This window comes from Lissotriton vulgaris, chromosome 5 (genome assembly GCF_964263255.1).
Source record: "Lissotriton vulgaris chromosome 5, aLisVul1.2, whole genome shotgun sequence".
NCBI lineage: Eukaryota > Metazoa > Chordata > Amphibia > Caudata > Salamandridae > Lissotriton > Lissotriton vulgaris.
In genome coordinates this window covers 36,332,851-36,352,078 of record NC_141693.1, presented here as the reverse complement: position 1 = coordinate 36,352,078, position 19,228 = coordinate 36,332,851, and the positions used below count along the sequence as shown (strand labels likewise).

At 46.8% G+C, this 19,228-nt stretch overlaps 1 protein-coding gene across 1 annotated transcript in view; it reads right to left on the bottom strand.

Annotated features, from left to right (window-relative positions):
* The window catches only part of LOC147710063 (NXPE family member 1-like), a 427,649-nt gene that overhangs the window by 267,430 nt on the left and 140,991 nt on the right, over positions 1 to 19,228 (bottom strand). The gene's annotated exons all lie outside the window — the stretch shown is intronic.

The window sequence follows — 19,228 nt, the reverse complement described above, 5'->3', positions numbered from 1 at the left end:
CGATTTAACGCTACCATGACATCCTTGCTGCTTAGGGGTCTGGGAACCTCAATACCCAGCGTACCCCTGGGTCGCACATAGAAACGCATCATAGAAAGCGCCCGGAGGCATTTAAAACATCGTGGCACCTCCCGCTGTGCGGGACACGCGTGGGCGAGGCCAAGGGCGGGCCCGTCATAGCCAGGAGGAGGCTGGGCTGGGTCACCGCCCCTTCACTTCGACCTTGGACTTCAGCAGAACTTGGTTAGTGACTATTTCTTAAGCAAAACTGTGTCCTGAAGTAAAATCTTTGATTTTTTACATTCCCCTTGTCAGTAAGCTTGTGTGATTTAGTTTAAGAATGAGCAAGTCTATCCACAAGGGAATTGGGGGCTCCAGGATAGTTGGAACCCTCGACGCCTTCTTGGTTAGAGCGGAAACAGCCTTAGCACTAAGAGATCGAGCGCACCCAAAGGAGGTTGTCTCTGGATCCCCGTAGAATCTCCACTGGAGCACCAGTAGCTTGTACCCAGCCCGACCAGGTTAACTCAGCCGATTTGCTGTCACAATCTATTTCCGGTTCCCCTGCAACATCTATTCTGGCTCCTGTAATCCCAGTCATTGACCCAACACTCATTTCTCAGTCACCTGATAAAATCCTTACTCGTCAGCAGCGTCAAATACAAGCAAACAAGGGGGGGGGGTAGAGGCTATAGTCTCTAGCAAGAAAAGAAAGGCGGGGCGTCCCACTCACCATGCATCATGCCAGTAAAGTGGCCAAAACGAGAGGGGCAGTCCATGGCAAGAAAGGTTGCCAAACAGAGGGAATCATTTATAAGGCTTACATCTCCGCTAATAGTTGCTCTCAGGTTGGCCCTGACCAGCTGCCAAGTGACCTGGAGGACAGGCTCCTAACCAAACTTGAGGCCAAGCTACTCAAGGCCTTGGAACCCTTAGCCCTTAAACTGGATGCCATTAGCCCAAGGCTGAGTAATATCGAGCACCATCTCTCACTGCCAGCTTGCAGACCGATCGGTGGAATATCTAGCGGCATAGTCACAGGAGATGGTAAGGCAGTCCCAGCTTCCACTCTGATCACCCCCCCCCATCCCCCCTACTGACACCTGCATGGTCACTATGGATCCTGTACAAGCCCCGCTTCCAAGAATGTGTAATGAACTAGTCCATGATGTTATAGCCCCACCAAGGTTAGACCGATCAGAGGTCCCGAGCAGGAGGGTCTCAGAGGGGGCCCGGGATGTACACACTTGGAAGGACAGTCTCGATCTACCCCAGAGGCCACACCTTACACTATTATACTCACAAATGTACCCCCCTTGAATCCCAGTTATGAAGAAAATTGGGTCTTGCTTAGGAACAAGGCCCTTCATCTTGTTAATAATAAAACTGGTTTGGGGCGCATATGTTTAGGGGTTTCAAAATGGCACGAAGAGTATCTTGGGTTGGTAAATCTAGGAAACCCTCTAGTGGAGAGTGTGTGGTGGTTAACTTTGGGACCCCTCATTTAGTTAAAACTATTCTGGATCGGGCCGGATCAAGGTATCTTAAGAAGGAAGGCAATAACATCCTGCCCCTAGGGTTTTTTTTATCAAAATCCCCCTCAATCATCTAGGGGTGGGGTTGACTGCAACTTATTGACACACACCCAGGGTTTGTATGAGTACACAGTTCCAACCCTTAATAGGTTTGATTGTCTTGTGAACTTGGAGGACATAGATTGACATGATTTGATAATTCCTGATGGCAATCCTTGACCTGTATTGGGTGCACATTGTGGTGACCACCACGTAGCAGGCCACCGCAGCAGTAGTGCCTATGCTACCAATGTCCCACAGTCCCATCCATCAACTAGCACCCAGGCTTCTTATGTAATGAGTAGGGTTCAGGAGAATAGTAAGGTTTCTCTGCAAATTCCCAATGACAATGTCCCAGGATCAAGCACTCTGATCTTGGACCAGGAAACACCAAGAGACAGTGGAGCCCTCATAGTACCTTGCTCTGGTATAAAATTAGCCTCATGGAACATTGCGGGACTTGTCAGTAAAGTTGCATCTACGGAATGGATTACCTTTATAGAGAACCATGATATAATATGCTTTCAAGCGACGTGGGCAGTGGAGAGGGTATTTTGCGAGGGATATGTAAATATATCTAAACCAGTGGTACAGGGCGAACGGGGCAGACCAATAGGGGGTCTGACAATGTGGGTCAGGCAGACCCAGGTTCTTAGGATAGAGGAGATTGCCATTGATTCCCAGGATATTCTGATTGTTTAAGTAACATTAGGTAATTCCTTGGATATTTTGATTTTCAATGTTTACTCAAGGGGCCAATCCAGCGGGAAGGCCTCTGAAACTATAGCCAAACTTGATAGCTTTTTAACGAATCACAGAGGCCACATGCACACCGTTATTGCCGGGGATTTAAACTTCAAATGAAAGTGCTCTCTCTGGAGCATGGGCTGAGGGCAGCCAATGGTCGCACTGTATCAGACAAACTAGGGTCTCCGACATACCACTGTGGGCTTTGCTCTAGTTGTATTGACTATATCTTTATAAATAAGGAGTTTTGGTCGAAACTGGTAGACATGGTGGTAGAAGTACGGCCCGAAAGCGACCATAACCCTTTTCTAGTTACTATGCAGTTTTAAGATATTCAGACTAGCGATGGGATGCCGCCCCGTTTAGACTTTGTACAAGGTCACCTGTCCAATGATACGAGACGCTTAAATTGGACAAAGGTCGCGCAAAACCCCGAGACTCTGCTAGTTATGCGCAACCTAGTAGTGAACACCATAGCAGAGCTGCAGACGGACCTGACAGGCGGGGCCCAGGCAGATAGAGTGGCCCATCAACATGGGATCCTTTTTAAACAACTTAGAGGTTTTTTACCACACAAAATAACAAAGGATGCATATTAACTGCCCCTAAGGCAGCAGTATGGTATAATTCAAACTGCTGCATGGCTTATAGATCCCTGGCAAGGGCTATTCGGAGTCTAGACAGGGATGCCATAAAGGAGAAAAGGCAGGATTACAAGGTAGCCAAATTGCGGGCAAAAAGAGACTGGGACGAAGCACACTGGGCTGACCTGCTTAAAGCATGTTCTGGGTGTGACATGACAGAATCTTGGAATCTAGTCAAATGGGGGAGTGGCAGCCCAAGTAAATTACCTATAAATCATGTGGAACCAGACCAGTGGGTCTGTCACTTTAGGAGCAATTTTGCTAGGGATTCAAACCCTGATGATATTTTTGTGATTCCTCCTTTTCCACCAGCTCTTCGTATTACCAAGAAGGAGGTGGAATATGTACTCCATCAGGTCCCCAAGGTTAGGGCTCCAGGCCTTGACTGCATCCCTGCTGATTTGTTTCTTCAAGACTTGGACCACTGGGCTTCATATATAAAATTGCTAATGAATGCCATTGACGAGGGAGCAGATATTCCTAGTACCTTGGCAGGGGCGGTGATCCTACCCATTTTCAAGAAGGGGTACCGCTCCCAGCCAGGTAACTATAGGCCCATAAGCCTTATCGATTGCATTCAAAAGGTTGTGGCCAGGGTTATATTAGTCAGAATACAGGCCTGGCTGGAGGATTTTCATATCCTCTCTGATTTACCAGCAGGGTTCCGGCAGGGTATAAGCACAGTGGATCAAGTTTTAAGGTTTGTTCTTATCTACTGGCAAACTGTTACCCTGGGCAAAGGTTCAATATACGCTGCCTTTGTGGACCTTAGGTCTGCTTTGGATTTAGTTCCCCGCCCTAAGCTCTGGCTTACCCTCTCTAAATTGGCCATGCCTCAGAATATCTTGGCCTTTGTAATTGAACTCTACACGGACAATTATGCCCAAGTTAGATGGGACACGGCAGGTAACACCACAGCCAAGTTTCCGGTGGAAAAGGGCATAAGGCAGGGTTGCGTCCTAGCGCCTACTTTATTTTCAATTTACATAAATGGTGTTTTAGATTACTTTGAAAATTATCCCATTGTTGCCCCGAGTCTAGCAGGAATAAGGATACCACTCCTGATGTTTGCAGACAACACCCTCATTTTATCGAAAACTAGACAGGGACTCCAACTTGCCCTTTTGAAATTCGAGGAGTTCTGTGCGGACCATGATCTTATTGTTAATGTAGACAAAATAAAATTCATGGTCCTCCAGAATACTAGCAAACCCATAGGTGAAGTCAGAATGCACAAGGGCACTTTAGAACAAGCTGAGATTTTTTTCCTATTTGGGGGTAACAATTGACAAAAAACTCAGTTGGAAACCACAGATAGACAGCTTGACGGTGAGGCATGCCCAACTTTCCGGAGTACTACTTAAGGAACAAAGATGTTCTTACACCAAACCTATAGATCCGGTACTGCATATCTATAAGACAAGAATTAGTGCTTCTATCTTGTATGGTGCGGAGTTGTGGGGATACGGGAATTTGGATTGCTTAGCGGTAAGCCTAAATACATTTTTAAGATCGGTGGTTGGGCTCCCGCAATCTACCCCCTTGGTTCCATTATATTTAGATCTGGGGTGCCATTCCATTAAAGATGTCGTGCTTTACAGGCCCATATTCTACTGGAGGAGACTTTGGGTGACACCTGAGCTGGCCAACTATGCCCTGGCTCTGCTAGAAGTCAGGGATCTTTATGTTAATAAGAAACCCCCATGGTTCAGTTGCATTAGAAACATCTTGTGTGAGTTAGGGCTGAGTCGCCTGTGGACTTCGCCTGCAACAAACTCATTTCCAAGTAAAGCGGAACTAAAGGCTGCTTATTGGCACATGATAAACCTCAGACGGTTCTCAGTCTCCTCAGGCCAGACCTTGACCAGGTCTTTCCTTCAGATCAAGCTTGAACCCAAACTTGAGCAATATTTGGATATTATCACCTCACCTCGCAACAGGAAATTATTCCATCAGTTTAGAGTAGGCTCATTACCCACCAAGGCCTTTACTTCAAGGTAGTTAAACTCTGACGCGAGTAGTAGTAGATGCCCATACTGTCGAGGTAGGGTTGAATCTATCCCACATATTCTTTTTGGGTGCCAGCGCCCCTCGGCGATGTTGGCTGAAACCAATCTGTTTTGCACTGGGCATTAGAGAGTATAGAGAGGTGTCCAGAATTTTAAAAACATCCTTAGACGGCCCAATTATGATAGCAATGGCCAAATTTCTGGGACAGGTGTGGGTGATTCGGTGGACAGGCGGAAGGCTTAGGTAACCATCTCCACTGTAAAGTGTGTGACATGGTTTGACCGCAATTATCATTATTTTCTGAATGATGTATTTTATGCTTCTTAGATGATTTTAATAGTAGTTGGCAAATTTTAGAACTATGTTTTTTATTATACTATTTATTAGTTTTAACGATGAATGTGATGTGTCCTTGCGCCATTAAGTTTCATTGCATCGATTATTTGCTATGGTCTACCCGGCTTTTACCATGTACTGTGATAACTTTTGTGATTCTTTTAAAATTGAAATAAAGTTTATAAACTGTTAAAAAAGAGGCAAGAAGGGTAAAAATAAGAGGCAAGTGTGCAGAAAGGAAGAGAAGTGCAGAAAGTAGCAACAGAGGTGCTGAAAGAGACAAGAAGGGTGCAGAAAGAGGCAATAGAGGTTCAGAAAGAGACAAGAGAAGAGAAGAAAGTGGCAAGTGTGGTGCAGAAAGGCGAGAGGTATAAAAAGAGGCAAGAAAAGTGCAGAAAGAAGCACTTGAGGTGCAGGAAAACGCAAGAAAGGGGTAGCAACAAGCAACAGAAGTGCAGAAAGAGCCAAGAGAATTGCTGAAAGAAGCAACAGAGGTGTAGAAACAGGCAAGAGAAGTGCAGAAACAGGCAGGAAAGGTGCAGAAATAGGCAAGATGGATAAAGAAAATTGCAAAAGAGGTGCAGAAAGAAGCAAGAGCACTGCAGAAAGAGCCAACAGAGGTGCAGAAAGAGGCAAGAGGGGTACAGAAAGAGGCAAGAGAAGTGCATAAAAAAGAAAAAGGAGGTGCAGAAAGAGGCAAGTGAACTGCAGATATAGGCAAGAGAGGTACAGAAAGAAGAAGGAGAGGTGCACAAAGAGGCAAGGGGTGACAGAAAGAGGCAAGAGGGGTGCAGAAGGAAGCTAGAGAAGTGCAGAGAGAAGCAAAAGAGGGGCAGAAACAGGCAGGAAAGGTGCAGAAAGAGGGAACAGGGATGCAGAAAGAGGCAAGAGGGACAGGCACAGTGCGTCCATTGGGGCGTTGGGGCGTAGCCCCACTAAGCCACATGGACGCATGCACGCTAAGCAGGCAAAATGCAATTGTATTTGCCAATACTCCTCACCTTGACCTTCCGTCCTCGACTCCTTCCTCACCTCACGCGTTATGCTGCTGAAGCCTGGGGGGTGGGGTTGCGCCGGCTGGGCTGCTGCAGCTTGTTTGAGTGGCACAGGGCTATAACCAGCCCGAGCATGCGCGGCGCACCGGCTTCCACCTTTACAAGGGACCCAAGGGTGCTGCTTCATGCCGCCAAGGCCGCCAAGGCCGCCAAGGCCGCGGCAGGCTGCGAGTCTAAATGGGCGATCTGGGCGAATACTAACTGTGGCCCCCTAGCCAATCTTGGCGCTGCATGCAGCGCCAGGATTGGCTGATCCTCTGTGCACCTCCATTATTGGGTGCCGCGCGTGGGTGGTAGCATGCACTACACAGTATGGCCAATCACTGTGTGACTTCAGTGAAGCCATGCAGTAGCGATTGGCCATGGCTGCCTGTGTGTGTGTGGTGACGTCCCAGGCACAGTGCAGCTCACGTCAGTGGCGCACAGTCACGCTAGACCTTGTGCTGGTGCGTGCAGTGAGTTTAGTGACTGTCTGCTGAGTCTGACTGCTGACTGGCTTCGTCCCTGTGACCACCTCACCTGCGCTGCCTGCTGTTTCTTCTGGTCGTGTGTGTCAGGTATGTTCATAATTTGGCGTGCAACATTTTATTTATCACTCGGGTAGTGACTGGCGGCTGGCCTGTAGGGCTCGCGCCACCATCCAGTGCCTCCCTGGTAAAATCTCTGCTCTGTGATCTTCACACTTTGGGACTCACCGCCGGTTGTGGAATTTGCAACATAATGTTTCGAAACCAGGGGGCACCCAGCTGCAGAGAAGCCTCTTGCCCTCGCGCCCGGCATGAGGAAGAGAAAGAGTGCGAGCCTTGGTTTCCTCGGGGCGCGAGGAAGGACAGGGGCCAGCGCTGATTGATCATAGGATCTGTACCGTAGAAAATAGTCTTTTCATTTTCTGGGGAGGTGTGGGGGTGTCGTCCGCGCCAGCATCAATCATCATCATTAGGCTTGAGGGCCTGGCTGCCCAGGGCCCTCTCATGTTGAAGGATCTCCCTTCTCTGACTGGGGGCTGTGCTGCCTCCACACTCGATTATCTTAATTAATATTTATATTCTTAATTTTCTATCTTGCAATAAACTTCACACTTGAAGTTATTCTATTTATGTTGTCCTTCATTACAACACTTACGCAGACTAATTGCCGGCTCGCGCCTCTTATGATAAAACTTGTGTCAGCGCGAAACGGAAAATTAGGAGGAGGCCTGGAAAACTGACTATGAGGCCTGCAAGACGAGTGCCAGGGCCCCGTCTGGAAACGGGAAGAAAGGAAGGGAAGAGACGGAGAGGAGAGCTGAGGAGGGGAGAGGACAGGAGGGGAGGAAGGGAGGAGAAAGAGAGAAGAGAGAGAAGAGTAGAGAGAGGAGAATTGATGGGAGGGGAGGAGAGGAGGGTAGTAGGATGGGTAGATAAGGGGAGGAGAGTAAATGAAGGAAGTGGAGCTAAGGAGAGGAGGGGCGGGCTGGGCTGGGGAGGGTCACCGGCAGAGGAGGAGAAGAGAAGAGGGGGAGGGGATGGGAGAGGAGAGGAGAGGAGAAGAAAGGAGGAAGGAAGAGAGAAGGTGGGATGGAAAGGCCAAGGACAGAAAGAAGGGCAGGTTGAGCAGAGAATGAAGAGAGAGATGGAGGAATTAAGGCACCCACTTCTACAGTCTTTAAATATTACCATTCTACATACTGTGGTAATTACTGTGCAGTAATACCTGTGTACCTGTCATGACAGATTTATGGCCAATCACTGTGTGACTTCAGTGAAGCCATGCAGTAGCGATTGGCCATGGCTGTGTGTGTGGTGACGTCCCAGGCGCAGCACAGCCCACGTCACCGGCGCACACAGTCACACTAGACCTAGTGGTGGTGCGTGTAGTGAGTTAGTGACTGTCTGCTGACTGCTGGCAATTGCTTTATTAGCCTGCCTGCTTTCTCAAATTTTCTTGAAAGTGCACCATTTTCCTTCTCTTTTTTCAAAATTTTCTCTTATGGTGGTTTGGGCTCACGGCGCAGTATGCCAATCATTTTACGCCCCACCACTTTCAAATGTCACCAGCCGCCCCTGAAGAGGGATACAGAAATATGCATCATAGGTGCAGAGAGAAGCAAGACCGGACCATCAGAGGTGCAGAAAGAGGGAAGAGGGGTACAGAAGGAGGCAGAAAAAGTACTGAAAGAAGCCAAAGAGGTGCAAAAAGAGGCAAGAGAACTGCAGAAAGAAGCAAGAGAGATGCAGAAAGAGGGAAGGTGAGTGCAGAAAGAGACAACAGGGGTGCAACAAGAGACAACGAGGTACAGAACGAAGCAAGAGAGGTACGGAAAGACGCAATAAAAGTGCAGAAAGAAGCAACAGAGGTGCAGGAAGAAGCAAGAGGGGTGCAGAAAGAGTAGAGAGAAGTGCATAAAGAAGCAACAGAGGTGCTTGAAGAGGCAAGAGGGGTACAGAAAGAGGCAAGAGAGGTGCACAAACAGGCAAGAAAGGAACAGAAAGATGGAACAGCAGTGCAGAAAGAGGTAAGAGGTATACATACATTTGCACGAGAGGTGCAGAACGAAGGAAGAGCAGCACAGAAAGAAGCAAGAGAAGTACTGAAAGAAGCAAGAGGGGTACAGAAATAGGTAGGAAAGATGCAAAAAGAGGCAAGAGGGGTACAGAAATAAGGCAGAGAAGTACAGAAAGAAGCAGCAGAGGAGCTGGAAGAGACAAAAAGGGTGCAGAAAGAGGCAAGAAGGTTGCAAAAAGAAGCAAGAGAGTTGCAGAAAGAGGCAATAGAGGTGCAGAAAGAGGCATGAGAGTTGCAGAAAGAGGCAATAGAGGTGCAGAAAGAGGCAAGAGAGATGCAGAAAGAAGCAAGTGAGGTACAGGAACAGGCAAGAGAGGTATAACAAGAGGTAAGAGAGGTGCAGAAAGAAGAGAGTGAGGTTCAGAAAGAGACAAGAGAAGAGCAGAAAGTGGAAAGTGGGGTGCAGAAAGAGGAAATAGGTATAGAAAGAGGCAAGAGAAGTACAGAAAGAGGCACTTGAGGTGCAGGAAGACGCAAGAGAGAGGCAGAAACACGCAACAGAAGTGCAGAAAGAGGCAAGAGAATTGCTGAAAGAAGCAACAGAGGTGTAGAAACAGGGAAGAGAAGTGCAGAAACAGTCAGGAAAGGTGCAGAAAGAGGCAAGAGGGATAAAGAAAAATGCACAAAAGGTGCAGAAAGAAGTAAGAGCACTGCAGAAAGAACCAACAGGGTTGCAGAAAGAGGCAAGAGGGGTACAGAAAGAGGCAAGAGAAGTGCAGAAAGAATCAAAAGAGGTGCAGAAAGAAGCAAGAGAATTGCAGAAAAAGGCAAGAGAGGTGCAGAAAGAGGAAGGAGAGGTGCATAAAGAGGCAATGGGGTACAGAAGGAGGCAAGAGGGGTACAGAAGGAATCAAGAGAAGAGCAGAAAGAAGTAACAGAGGTGCTGAAAGAGGCAAGAGGGGTACAGAAAGAGGCAATAGAAGTACAGAAAGAAGCAAAAGAGGGGCAGAAAGAGGAAAGAGAGGAGCAGAAACAGACAGGAAAGATGCAGAAAGAGGGAACAGGGGTGCAGAAAGAGGCAAGAGGGCTACAGAAATACGCAAAATAGGTGGAGAAAGAAGCAAGACCAGTGCAGAAAGAACCTTCAGAGGTGCATGAAGAGGCAAGAAGGGTGCAGAAACAGGTAGGAGAGGTGCACAAAAAGGCAATAGGGGTACAGAAAGAGGCAAGAAGGGTGCAGAAAGAAGAGAAGTGCAGAAAGAAGCAACATAGGTGCTGAAAGAGACAAGAAGGATGCAGAAAACGGGAAGAAGCATGCAGAAAGAGGAGAGAGGGGTACAGAAAGAAGCAAGTGAGGTACAGAAAGAGGCAAGAGAGGTACAGAAAGAGTTGAGAGAGATGCAGAAAGTAGAAGAGATTTGCAGAAAGAGGCAAGAGAAATGCGGAAAAACGAAGAAATGTGCAGAAAGAAGCACCACAAATGCAGAAAGAGGCGGAGAGGCGCAGAAGGAGGCAAGAGTGTCTTGCACACCATTAGTACCAATTTAATACCCACATTTAGCAATAGGTTCTGAGTTTGCAAAAGGCCTTCCACCACACTGCAACACTTATCGCTGAATTTGTAGTAACATTTGTGCTAGAAACAAGGCTCTTTTGTTGAAATCTGCAGATTATGGAGCAGATGATTATGTGGCTACTGCGAAAAATGTATAATTGTGCGAAAGTCTGTGCAGACAAACTGTTGCATACTTTCTATCCACATAATTTCACTGCATAACTTACCACATAATTCCACTACACAGAACGTGCATCCACTCCACTCCAAAAAACATTAGTAAAAAAGTTTACATTTACAACGCCAATAGCTCTAATTCACGCAAATGTGAAACCTATTGCATTGCAAATACTTCTTTAAGTAGTAGACTCATTTGTAGAGAATTCTGCTGTGTAGGACTTACAGGCGGTACCAGGAGGGCTTCTTGCCCCCTGGGGCATTGCCTTTTTCTTTTTTTTTCATTTTGGAGGGGGCCGCGTGGCCCCCACACCTGGGCCAGTTCTGGCCCCCGGGACCCCATCCCTTGGGGCATGCCCAAATCTTTCTTTATTTTTCAGAAGGAGATGTGCCGCGTGTCACCCCTCCCGGGTCATTTTTGGCCTCAGGGACCCCATCTCCCGGAGAATGCCCAATGCCTTTTTTTAAGGGAGGGGGGCAGAGTGGCCCTCTTTGTGAGCCATTTTTTACCACGGGACCCCATCCCCCAGGGCATGGCCTCTCGTTGGGGACCGCGGGGAGAGCCTCAATGTCCCCGCGGTCTCAGCTGGCTCCCCGCCTCCTGCGGGAGCCAGCATTGATTTTGGGAAAGAGGAGCTGCTGACATGCAGCTCCCTCTGCCCAAAAGAGATTCTGCTTTGCTTCGTTGAAGCGAGAGCAGGTTTCCTGCTGTCACTTCAACTAACCAAAGCAGTGTTTGCCTTGACTCGGTGGGAGCCTTGCTCCCGCCCTGCTATAGCAAACAGCAATGTCACGAGGGTGGGCATCCCAGGACATTACAGGAGTCAGCCCTGTGTGGTAGGGGTGCCCAGGGCCATCAAGGGCTCCACTAGAGGGGCCACGTGGTCCCCCTGCCAGCATTTGTAACACTCCGGGGAGGTGGCAACCCCAGGGGTCCACAACGGCCCCCCATATAAAAATAATTAGTGCCCCAGGGAGGTGGAGCTCCCCAGGCAATATGGGGGGCAGGAGCCCCCACACACATTTTTTTTTAATTTAAGCCCCGGGGAGGTGTCAATCCCTGGGGCTTGGGGGGTCCACGAGGAACCCCACCCATATTGATGAATGCCCCGGGGAGGTGGTGGTCCCCGGAGAAGTGTGAGGGGGCAGGAGCCCCCACACATTTTTCTAGAAGCCGCGAGGAGGTGATGGTCCCTGGGGCTGTGGGGGTTACATTCCTCCCACACTTTATGAATAAAGCCCGAGGGAGGTGGCGGTCCCCAGTGCTGCGGGGCCCAGTGAGCCCCAGAAAATTAACTGCGCATTGCCCCCGAGACCTGGCCCACCCGGGGGCTTATACAAAAGGAAGCTTGCGAGCCCGAGCTTTGTTTTGTTTTTTGTTTTTCTCAGCCGGAGTCGTGCACGCAGTGCAAATTTGGCGATTTTATTGTTTTTTAATGCTTTTTTTGGCCCTGTGGGACCCCCTGAGCAGACCTAGGGGGTCAGGGTGTTTCTACCCTGCCCCCTTATCTTGTTTTTTAACCTTTTTTCCACTGTTTTCTTGTGATTCAGTTTTCAGTTCAGTTCATCTTTATTTCGGTGGTTAAAAACCATCATAAAAATACACAATACATTACAAATCCACATTCAACATTTTACATTCTTATTCTGAACTTTACAATATTAAAAACAAATGTAAAATATATGTTATTATTAAAAATAATTGAAAGGGAGAGATCGATTAATTCATTTCATCCTACATCAACCCCTAGTATTTCTTAATTTGACAACAATTTTTAAAAAACTCATTATAGAACACAGAGTACGCATGTCAGTTGCTCTTTGCAAAAATAATAAAGCAGTTTTAGCATGAAAGATTTTTGACTCCTTTAAAATATCCACAGGAAATCTTCTGCATGGGATTTTATAAAAAGAACATAATAATACAAAATAAAGGGTGTCCTGCGGAGACCTATTGTTGCAGCCGAGGGAACCCTTCTGCTCAATTGTTAAAGTAAAACCAGACGGGTAAGCTAAAATGTGTGGTAACAAATTGAGCCTAAAACGACACATTAGAAACGTCTCTTGTTGACTATGCATTAAAAAAAGATACGGTTCCATGCCCATTTCAATACTCACAAGAGAGTGCGCTACTACAGATGTTTTATTAGAGTCAAGTCGATTCCTGCTAAGATCGTATTTATCCAATAATTGCTTTTGAATATGATATTTGCTAGAGCTATCAATCTTTGAGGGATCAGTAAATAACATTTGGTTGTCAATAGACTCTAGAGTTTCTTTAATGTATTTAAGCCAAGGGATTTGCAACCATCTGTCTCTCTGAAGACAATCTTCAATAATCTGTCTAGTTAATTCAGTGTTTGGATTTAGCCAAATTCGAAGCCAGGTCAAAATTGGTCTTATTCTAATCAGGTCAGAAATGTACAGGATACCAAGCTCCTTGTGTGTGACTGCTGCTGGGATGCTCTGTGGAAGCTTTAGCAGTTTCTGTAGGAATTTATCTTCTTCAGTTTGTATCTGGTGTGCATCCCTTAAGCCCCACACCTCAGCCCCGTACGTAGCTTTAGAAATACTGATCGCTCTATACAGTGTCATTACTTGTTCTGGGGACCAACAATCCATCCTTCGCGCAAAATTTAAAATGGTACCATTCGCTGAAACAAGTTTTCTGCACCTTTCCTCCAGCAATGGGGCAAACCTAATATTTCATCAAACAAGAGACCCAAGTATGAGAAAGTATTCACAGTGTCCAGAACATGGGTTCCTATTTTGAACGGAAATCTCTTGAGGGGTTTTTTCCCTGCCACCATGATAAAGGACTTAGTCAGATTTACAGAGAGATCTAAATTCTCCATGAACCTTGCAAAGCCACTAATTAGCCGCTGCAGACTCACTGCTGTTCGTGCGAGCAGGACTGCGTCATCCGCGTACAGAAGTACCGGTATGTGACGCGATCCTGCTCTTGGGCAGTCAGTCCCCAGTGTCAGCAGAACACTCTCCAGGTCATTTATGTAGAGGGAAAATAGAAATGGAGCCAGGATACGCCCCTGCCTCACCCTGCTAGTGCACGGGAAGGGATCAGTACTCAGCCCTCCCGAGCTATAGCAGACCTTGGCAGTGGTGTTCCAGTGGAGTTCCATAAGTATGTTTATCAGATCTGGATCAATTCTCAATCTGAACATAAGCGCCCAGAGTTTAGTTCTGTTTACATTATCAAATGCTGCTGCAAGGTCCATGAACCCCATATAAAGGATTCCTGTATCTGATTTAATGTATTTAGCAGCTAAAAGGTAGAGTTTGAGACATTGGTCACTAGTTGACTTGCCTGTTCTAAACCCATACTGGGTGTCCACCAGGGTGTTATGTGCTTCAGTCCACTCTGTAAGGCGGTTTAGTATTACCCTACCTAGTAGTTTCGCTGAGACATCAATCAGCGAGATTGGTCTGTAGCACTGCGGATTATCCCTACAACCTTTCTTATATATAGGAGCAATCACTGCAGTTGACCAAGATCTCGGGAGACCAGTTTTAATAGCTGCATTAAGTACTCTGGTCATAATCGGTGCCCACAAATCAGTGTTACTTAAAAGGAGGTCTGGGGGTGTGCCGTCCGGGCCTGGCGCCTTGTTACGCGTCAGCCCTAGCACTGCCTTTAAGACTTCCGGCAAGGAGAATTCTAGCTCAATTGCTCTGGGACCTTCCCATACTCCATCCCCGTTTTCTATCTCCTGTTGATTATACAAACTTTTAAAATGGTTCATCCATTGTTCGGGGAGTATATTGGTACTAATTACAGGGGAACAGGAGTCTTGGTAACAGGGTCTATTTATGATTCTCCATAATTGGGCATAATCTCTGTTTTCTCAGGCTTCTCTAAGTTCTGCCCAGACTTCCTTTTGAAGTGCAGTCTTTCTTTGCTTAACCTGTGTTTTATAATTGCGTCTACAGAGGGCGATTTCATTCTTGTCTCTCTGGGACTTCTTTAGGCTCTGTTTTAATTCTCTCAGTGCCCGTGAGCAATTCGAATCAAACCATCTTGGAGTAGTTAGGTCCTTAGTAGGCCGCTTAGTTTTTAATAATACTTCAACTATCCTAGTTAAGGATTCAAAAGCCAGGACCACATCTCTACCCTCTATTGCAAGGTCTAGACGGATCTCTATATGTTCTTTTCCTCTATCCACTAGGCTACTGTAGAAGTCTTGTGCATTAATCATTGCCCATCTAATACGCCTCCCTTTTTCCATTGGTCGGATTGCCATATCCCCCCCTGATGTTTTACTGGTAGATTGTTATATTCTATTTCAAGAGTTAGGGGGTTGTGGTAGCTGAAAGGGCTCCACTCTGTTCTTACCTTAATAATCTGGACTTTAGCAAAGGCAGAGTTTTCTATAAAGCCTATTATAGAAGCACAATCTCTTCCTTTAAATGTAGGAGTGAGGGTGTCTCCTGCTTTCAATGGCAACAGGTCCATTGTGTGAGTAAGGGCAAAGCTATCAAGTAGCTTCATAATCAGTGAGCCTTCTCTGCTATGTTCGAAGTGTGGTCCACTTTCAACAGAGCAGAAAGACCAATCAGGGGAAATAGGGAATAACTTTGGGCACAAATGACAATTAAAGTCCCCCATCAGCAGGACGATTGGTTTGGGGCCCCCCTGCCTTAAGTCTGTTTCCTCATTTAACCTGCTCTCTAGCTCTATTAGTGTGGGGAAATTTTCATAAATTGGGCCTGAGTTGTAAAAATTTAAGATTAGAAATCTCTGCCCGTGACCCTGAAATTTCACTGCTTGTATGGGGTATACACCTGTTACAACGCATTTGTTACAACGCACTACCATTACAACGCGACTTTTACAATGCATACCATTACAACGCATTGCGCTGGGGGGCGCTCTAGGATAGGGAATAAGTATAATTTACTATCCAACACCTTCCCTAGAGTCCACGGGGACTGGAGTTAGAATAGTAAATTATACTTACCACTATCCAGCACCTCAAAGCGCTATGCGTTGTAATGGTATGCGTTGTAATGGTCGCGTTGTAATAGTAGGTAGTTGTAACGGTATGCGTTGTAACATGGTACATCCCTTGTATGGTGTCTGACACCCAGACTGGTTGTGACCAAGTGCCTTTTAGGTCTAAGTCGACATATATCACTAACCCTCCTTTCGCCCTCCCAGATCTCGCTTCTTGGGCTGGCCTGAAGAAACATTTATAGCCCTCCAGTTGGCTGGAGTCAGGGTCTCGCGCCCTTTTTTATTGTAAGGCTATAATATGAAAGCCCCTTATGTACTCTCTCCACTCTTTATTGTCAAGTTTACCCCCTAGGCCTGCTACATTCCAGGACAGAAAGGCTAATCCTGCCCTATTTGCATTCCTTCCCTCTGGACTGTGTTAATTTATTCTACAGTTTCCTGTTTCATGGGTCTCTGGAACTTTGTCATTCTCTTCCCTCTGTTTTGGGGGATCTTCTATTCTAATTTTTAGCCCGTTCCTGCTATTAACAATTCCCTCCTCTATTGTAGGACAAGCTAGTCCCCCTGTAGCAGTAGTAGTTACAAGCTCTTTGTCAGTGGGGGGGGGGCGGGGTAGTCAATCATTTTCATTGAGTGACTGCAAAGGGGCAAATCTATTTCTCCACTGGAAGTAATCTCGGGGTGGGAGGAACTGGTCGGGGTAGTTTGTGGCTCTAGCCCTTTTGATATGTTGTGGCCTTCCCAAGTTCCACATTAAATGGTCAGCATTATTACTGCTCCATCTCCTTGGGTAAAAATACCCAAGGGGGAGCACACAGATTGTGCTGGTGTGATTTCTGTTGGGATTCTTCAGTATGTAATCCACCAGTCTAGCATCTCTGAAATTAGCCACAATGCAATCCCCCTTATGTCCTTTTCCTGCCACCTAGCCAGTTAACTCTTCTTACATGCACTATCTCCCCCCTTACCCCAGCATTCAATGGTCTATGTATATCTAACCACTTGGAGATTTTAGCATGTAATTGAGAGTGCGATTCTTTGTCTGAGGCCCTGAGTTCCGGTACCCCCGCAAATACTATAACATAAGGACTGGCTTCCGGAGGTAGGCTTATATGTGGGGGAGGGCTAAGTGGACTGTAGAAAGGATCAAAGTCTGTGTAGGGTGATCTTTAAGGGCCATTTCTAACATGATGATCTTCCTGGCCCCTTTGTATTAGTGGTTGCAGGGGTACTTTATCAGTGTTTTTGGAGCTCATCTTTTGATTTGGTCCCCCTCTCTGATCTTGAGAAACTGTCGGGGCATCATGTATCTGGGCAACCGTATGTTGGATATTACTGACACAGTTGTTGTTTACCATTGTATTATTATTAGGGGTATTAGCGGCCACACTTTGAGGTTGATTTGGACCTGGTCAGTTCACTCGCTATTTTGTCCACCTTACTTATGATAGGTTTCAACTGGGCAATAATGAAAGTTTCGAGATGTTTCTTAAGTTGTCCTATAACATCCTCAATCCAACCTGGTGGATTTGTGTTTGTGAGGACCTTGTCTTCTACCAGGATGACATCTTGCCTATTTTTAGACCGACCATCTCCTGTAAGTGACATAGTTTTCCTTTGTTGTCCCTTAATCCTCCCCCGCCATTTTTGTTTGCTATGGGGGGTCGAGACACTGTGCCCTGAGATTTTTGCCCCAGGGAGAGGTAAGGGTTGAGCACAAGGAACAGCTTCTATCGGGATACTTGGTGACACTAAATTTCCAGTCATATTGGGGCTGTCAGCTAGTGTGTGATCCCTAGATTGTGTTGAGTAACTGCTATAGGATTGGGTGAGGCAGAAAGGCTCCTTTCCATGCGTTCTATCTCCCCAGATACCTTCCTCAACATTAGATCAATTGCGGTGTTTTTTTTACTTTATTGGGGGCAAGATTGTTTTTTTCGGCTAGGGTTTGGTCAGGGGTTTCACCTAGGGGTGCTTTGCTCGTGGTCGAGCGAGTTTTCGGGTGATTAGACATAGTGAATGAGGTTTTAGACTAGCTCTTGACCTACCATGCAGAGCAGACCAAGCTTCCTTCTAATGGGTTGCTAAATATCTCTGTGCTATGTTTGCTATATATGTCTTTTGTCCCCTTCTTCCCCTCTTCCTAGTCCAACAGCTGGATAGCGCAAGTTGATCTATGAGGCCCGGGCAACCAGTCCAAATCCAAAGTCAACAGTACCTGTCCCCGGCGCAGGAGGAGTGGCTTGCTGTTATGCGCCTCGGGCGCGGGAAGCTGACGCGGACGCTGCAACCGGTGTCCACGTAGTGCAGCAGGGCACTCTGGGGATTGTAGGCGGCAGGCTTGTTGTTGGGCAGAGCACTCTCCCCTCTCGGCGGCCGCAGGATTGAGAAGCGGCGGCGGGGGAGAGTGAAGCAGGGAGCCGCAGTGACCAACACACCTCCGATCAGCACTGTTGTCAGTATTGCCCCCAAGTGAATTCTCGCCCCCGCTCCCAGCAGGAGCGACTTGCTGTTATGCGCCTCTGGGCGCGGGAAGCTGACGCGGACGCTGCAACCGGCGTCCACGTGGTGCAGCAGGGCACTCTGGGGATTGTAGGCGGCAGGCTTGTTGTTGGGCAGAGCACTCTCCCCTCTCGGCGGCCGCAGGATTGAGAAGCGGCGGCGGGGGAGAGTGAAGCAGGGAACGGCGGTGACCAACACACCTCCGATTAGCACCGTTGTCAGTATTGCCCCCAAGTGAATTCTCGCCCACCGTGATTCAGTTACTGAGTCACAAGATGACTGCCAACACTTCCTGGTTTGGAGTTTTGGCAGCCAATCAGAAGTCAGCTTGTGCTCGGGAGGAGTGCAGAATCGTCCTCGGTGCTCGGATATTGATATTTTTATTTTTTTAATTTCTCAGCAACTAATGAACAGATTTACACCATTTTTAAAAAAGGCCGCTTTCTAAACCAAGAGCTACCTTTTTGCCAATTATGATGTAATTTCCTATGGAAATTAACATGGCGGAAATCGTTTTTGGGACCTCCCTTTTTTCTCGTCCCCTGCTTGAAAAAATCTCCCCGAAACTTTAAAGGTAGGAGCTGACCAGAGCAGGCAATTAGTTTTAAAACTTTTGCAAAGATTCGTCAAACGGCGCCAAAGATATTGGCAAAATAGAAAAAAAACTTTTTTTTAAATAGACACAAGGTCCAAACTATAACTACCTGCTTCTATTGGTTTTTATGGGAGTGTGAATCATTACCTGTGGTGATTGGCTGCATGTGGTTCTTGACTTACTCCGAGGCTCTCATGAAGTACATTTAAGCCTGTTTTGACCATTTTAACTGTTAACTGTTTAACATCAGCAGCAACTTTAGAAGTCTAGTGCATGAATTGCAATGTTCTTACTCCTTTATAGATTTGTTTATTAAGTGTATTAGCATGTCCCTCCCAAACACCTCTTTAAATGTTTCTAAACCCTCCTATTTTGTAGTAAACATTCCCACTTTTCCTACCACTCCTCATCGCCCCTCCCACATTTACTACATAGCAGTATACTGACGTGTCCAGAGATCTCTGCTACTGTGTGTTTGATTGTAACTTGGATCTTGAAATGGCCACAAAAACGTGTAATAAAATAAAACTAAAGTACTTTTGCATTGTACCTGTCCTTATGAAAAACTTTCTCCCAC